Source organism: Photinus pyralis, unplaced genomic scaffold (genome assembly GCF_008802855.1).
Source record: "Photinus pyralis isolate 1611_PpyrPB1 unplaced genomic scaffold, Ppyr1.3 Ppyr1.4_LG5, whole genome shotgun sequence".
Taxonomy (NCBI): Eukaryota; Metazoa; Arthropoda; class Insecta; order Coleoptera; family Lampyridae; genus Photinus; species Photinus pyralis.
Window position 1 is genome coordinate 1,729,434 of NW_022170596.1, and position 6,000 is coordinate 1,735,433.

The 6,000-nt window shown below is 34.0% G+C and overlaps 1 long non-coding RNA gene across 1 annotated transcript; it reads left to right on the plus strand.

Moving 5' to 3' along the window:
* The first annotated feature begins 5,466 nt into the window (after nucleotides 1-5,466).
* LOC116170362 lies at nucleotides 5,467-5,940 on the plus strand. The gene is made up of 2 exons (XR_004145219.1): nucleotides 5,467-5,579; nucleotides 5,636-5,940. It is a non-coding gene; the product is annotated as an uncharacterized LOC116170362 (long non-coding RNA).
* Nucleotides 5,941-6,000: the final 60 nt, after the last annotated feature.

Below are 6,000 nucleotides of genomic sequence, written 5' to 3' on the forward strand. Positions count from 1 at the left end.
GCACAATAAATGAATTATGCAATTTTCGTTACCAAAAAATGTCCCAAAATTCCGTCGGAGAAATGAGAAAGTTGTTGGGAGCATTATTTAAATAATATAATTGTCAATATGTAGAAATCGTATCTGATAATGATCTAGGTAGGTAATATTGTTTATAACCGAGTAGGGGAAAACCTCCAAAACATTACACCAACATTAAACATTCCCTGCCTTAAATACGCATAAGGCTTCGAATTACTTTTTAAATTTTATATAGCCATTTTCCAGAAAATTTGTCCCATATATATTCTTGCACGATTTGGGCATTGTGCGCAAGTGCACCATCCTGTTGAAACCAACAGTTTCCAACTTTTGTTTTTTTTGTGTCCTACATCGTTTTATTCGTAATAAAAAATCCCTTTCGGCTAGCTAGACCAATCAGGTGTAGGTAGATTTATGTATAAAAGATCTATGTAAATTTCTTGTCCGCCATTTTGTTCCAATATGGCGAAAATGGCTGATTCACGAACTTGACCGTGATATTTATGATTGACACCAACCCTTAAAGTTTGGTCGAAATCGGTTCATAATTACGAAAGTTAAGAGTGATATATACACGGTGTTAATTAATTGAGTGTCGATAATACAGGGTGTGAATTCTCGATTGAGTTTAAGGAGAAAAGTTTATATCAACATATGTCCTAAACCTCTTGGTTTTTGAGTTACAGGGTGTTAAAATTTTAAGAAAAAAATTTCATCATTAAGGAGCCTTTTTGACGTAAAAGATTTTTTTAAATTTTCACCAGTGACGTCCGTACGGGGTTAGAACTGACAATTTTATTTTAAGAATCGCGATTTATTTAGTCAAATTCAAAATCTTAAATGACAAGGGAAACCTAACAAAATAAAGAATCCAAATTATTCACAGTAGTTGTTGGAAGTGTCCTCCACCCGAGTCGAAAGGGATTTTTTGATTACGAATACAACGATGGTACGACACAAAAAAACCGAAGTTGGAAACTGTATTCAATGTCAAGTCAAGTGAATGAGTGTAAGAAACAATTTTTATTATATACATTTGGAAGCTACACTCTTAGCTTATTTTTCATATTGAGGCTTATCATAGCGTGGCACACATGTACAAATGTATATAATAAAAGATTTTCTTTACAATTTTTTATTTCAAAACGTATGTTACTTTCTGGACAACCCTCGTATTTATATGGAACATTGTCCTGCAACAGTGCGTCGGTCTTTCCTAGCTCATACCTGGTCATCAAAAAACCTTTTGTACAAATGCGAACTATAGATCTACAGAAATTATTTTTAAATGTACAGAGTGACCCATTCTTACGGTGTCAATAGACAACTAAATTTTGTTAACGGAACACCCTGTATATTTTTACCAAATTATTAATTTTTTCCGAATAATTCTCTATAAGACACGCCCACTAATAAAAGGCAACATTTTGGTAATGAGAAAGTTGAATTAGTGATACAGGATGTTCACAAAAAAAAGCAAAATTTCCATATTTCGAAGTGCCATAACTATTTTTTTTTCAAATGAAACTACCACTATTTTATTTCTCTCTTCAATAGTCTGTTGTATGCTCTTCAATTTTTGTAAGGGGCACTCTGTGCCAAAACCCCGTATTTTTTAGGATATTCAGTATTTGATACTTGATACTTTGACATATGCCTGGTGTCGCCGCCTCCATTCTTTTTAAGTCAATGTAGATGTGTAGGTCTGCTCTGAAAATCGCAAATTTTTCTCGAGATCGACTCAAAAAGCATTCGCGATCGACCGTTTGAGCACCACTGGAATAAAGAAATAAAATAGTTGTAGTTCCATTTGAAAAAAAATAGTTATAACACTTTGTAATTAGAAATCTTTACTATTTTTTTGTGAACACCCTGTATCACTAAATCCAACTTTCTCATTACCAAAGTGTTCATTAACTTCATTGATGAAATGTATTTCTTAACTTTAAAGATCGCTACGATTTATCAAAGTGGGCCTTGCTTATGGGAAATTGTTCGGAACAAAATTAATAATTTGGCCACATTGACAAAAAACCAAAAAGTGAATAGGTTTCCATACAGAGGTTAAAAAATGACATCAAAACAACTAAAAATATACAGGGTGTTCTATTTAAAAAAATCAGTTGTCTATTGATACCGTAAAAATGGGACACCAAATAAGAATGCGAGGTACTGTATCTGGGAACTTGTCCATCGTAGAGACTTGCGGTAAAAAAAATTATTGCTAAAACGGCCACGAGAAAAACCTGGAAAATATTTTTAAGTTTCTGCAATGTCCGCTAGGGGGCGTAACTGCAATCTGGAATCTAAAAAAATGGTTTTTCTGTGAATTCCGCTATATTAACCTAACAAAAAAATGTCCGATCTTTGAAGTTGACGATAATCTGAACCTTTTTTGTTTGACAATTTTTCCTGTATCTGTATCTCTAAAAATGAAGTGGTGGGGGATATTCAAAGGTTTCCGTAAAGAACACCTTGTATCTTCGAAACGGCTGAGCCGATTTTAACAAACTCGGGTTAATTGAAAAGAGATATTCTTCGGCTACAAATATTATAATATTTGAAGTTTTGTTAGTTTCACATATCGCCGCTTGAGGGCTTTTTTCGACATTCGGACAGAAATGATTAATTTCAAAAAAATTAAATGCGTTGGTTCGATTTTTTTTATGAAAAAGTAGCTAAATGATTCCTAAACAAGCTCGCGAAAACCTCATCTCGATATCTTGTTCCTAAACTAAAATTTAGGCCAAAGAAAATTTTATACCCTCAAAATTTTATTTTTTTAAGCGAATTTTTCCGGAATTATTTTTATTATATAATTTGTGCCCCTAAGGTGGATCAATTTAAAAAAGGAAGCTTTTAATGCCGCCGTAAATGCCCGAAATGCTGGCCACCACGATATAAAAATATATATATATATATAAATCTCAAGATATCAAGATGCTGTTTTCGCGAACCAATGCATTTAATTTTTTTGAGAAAATTAACCATTTCTGTCAGAATGTCGAAAAAAGCCCTCAAGCGGTGATATGTGAAACTAACAAAACTTCAAATAGTATAATATTTGTAGCTGACGAAGAGCTCTTTTGAACGAACCCGAGTTTGTTTAAATCGGCGTAGCCGTTTCCATGAGACAGGGTGTTCTTTACGGAAACCTTTGAATACCCCCCACCACTTCATTTTTAGAGATACAGGAAAAATTGTCAAACAAAAATTGTTCAGATTATCGTCAACTTCAAAGACCGGACATTTTTTTGTTAGGTTAATGTAGCGGAATTCACAGAAACATCAGTTTTTTAGATTCCAGATTGCAGTTACGCCCCCTAGCAGTCATTTCAAAAACTTAAAAATATTTTCCAGGTTTTGCTCGTGGCCGTTTTTAGTAATAAAGTTTTTTACCGCAAGCCTCTGCGATGGATAGATTCTCAGATACAGTACCTCACATTCTTAGTTGGCCACCCTGTACATTCAAAAATGGTTTTTGTAGATGCACAACTATCTATGGTTGACATTTGCACAAAAAGTTTTTTGATATTTTTTACCTATATAAACCTAAAATATACAATAGATCAACCTAAAAAATACTACTCAATACAGTGTGTACTTTTTGTACGAGTCATATACAAAAATAAACTTGATGATGATTTCTTCGAAACGAAACGTTGTGTTGGAAATCTCTCAACGGTGTCTTGTATAGCTCAAATAATGGCAACGTGAAAGTATTTTCAATTTCTTCTGTATCTGTGCAAATAATGCCAGAAAAATGGCGGTTTTTCTGGCATATCTACGGGAGTAATCGGAATTTTCTTATTTTTTCTTTAAATCATCATAATACCTCTTTAATTGCGCATCTTTTCTCTGATTTAACCATCATCGTATCTTCTATGGTTTCGGAAATCCCCATGGATACAGTATATACATTGACTAGTACTAGTATAGTAATAACGTAAATTTAATTACGTCGTTTATTTATTTACAAATAATTCACAATAAATTTATAACAATCTTAAAATGGGTTAAATTAATTATTATTTATCACTCATGATTCATAATATAACTCAAGCCGTCGATGTTGGAACTGACTGAAAATGAAAACGCAATTCCGTTTGCTTATATAGCAAAGAACAATTGTTCTAGAATGCTCTTAGAACGCTTCGGAATGTTCAACAATAATCGCGTTAGTTCTCTCGGAATGATTGCGCCATATCCGCCTTCGCCGATGACTCATCTTTCATGGCGCTTCGATTTGTACCGGGATTTATGAAATATTTGCTACAGTATGTAATATTGCAGTATCCTAGGTGGGTCACGAATTTGAACCACCCTATACATACATCATTCTATTTGAAATTTTTTTTTTGACAATTCCGTTTCTTTATTACTCTGCGTTTCTCTTGGTCACCTTTATCTAACCTTTACCTATTAGAGACACTCGCGTGCTATTACTAGTAGAAATCAATCTGCCATCATCTCCACTTTTTTATGACGTCAGACGTGCTGTGTTGTGATTGGTTGCGCCATTTTGTGGCGGTAAGTTTGAAATTGTCTGGGAGATTTGAATTTTTGAATTTGCCGATGTGTGTCATTTTGTTGCGATAAATTTGTATTTGTGTGGAGTGATTTGAATTTCCTAGTGGGGATTTGTTGGAGTGACAAAAATTGGCCATCCCTAGTTTGTTGTCCCCTAAGAATTAATCAAACTTACGGTATATTTTAATCATTTTTTTATGAAGTTGTTTTGATCAATTTTATTGAGAAATACATAATATTTGTCAGGGGATTATCAGTTATATCAATATCCAAGTGTTTTGAAGTTCGGGATTGTGTCTATTACTGATCGATTATATTTTTCTATTTGCAGATTAGAAACGCTGTAGTAAATGATACGTAATATATTTTTAGCGCCTTGTAAAGGTTTATACAAAATTAGGGAGTAATTTGATCCCAACTTACCCATCAAAAACGTCATGAACCCTTCATTTTCATGCCTACTTTATCTCAGGAAATTTTGGTTTCCATGACAAGAGGCAGTAAAACGACTTTTCCGGCCGCACCTGTCACATTGGTCAAGTCTATAATGACTCCTGTCATCACTGACAGATTGACATTAATCAAAAGTTCTGTATGAAAATTGAAATTTGATATTAAAATACTATTTTGGGTAAAATTTAATACAAAACTCGTCAGTAAAATGACACTATTTGACTCGGAAATTAAGGTACTCGGCCCAAATGGAGCCTCGTACTTCAATGACTTATATTGAATGCATATACCATTCAGAGGGACCTACAGATTTTTCGGAAATGTTGCGATTTTGTTTATGTTTGTTTCATCCGCGTGTATGCGGTGTATGTAATTCAAATCTAGAGTGTTTTATCTGCTATCTTCATCAGTTTTAAGTAAGTGTTTTGATCATAAAATTATGATCTATTTTTAAATTGTATCCTTCATCCACGGGTATAAATTCGACGATCGGCACTATACCGTTTAGTTATTCTGAAACATGTATTTCAAAGTTCTGTTAGCTACCGTTCTTCTCTGTGGCGCCGTGGTTGTGGGTAAGTTTGCTCAATTTATCTGAAACTGACATTACATAATTGATAACAATAAACAGGGACAGAGTGCTACTATTGCAACAGTACGAATCACTACTGCAAAACACTCCAATCGGCAACCTCGGACACCACGTATTGCAGTGGCAACTGCATTATGTACGTTCAGACCAATACTCAACGTACTATCAGAGATTGTGTCGGCAGTGGATGTCCCGCCTCAAACCAACGTGACTGCGAGATTTGTTCCCGAAATCTGTGTAACGACGCGGCTTTGTATTAGAAAGACTGTCGGTTGTTTTTTTTATTTTGTATGTTGTATATATGTTTGTCAATTATGGACAAATAAAATCGATCGTCCCTTAAATTACTTAATAAAACCCTTAGCCTTGGGCGTAAAGTATTCAAAAATAGTAAAACGAAGTAT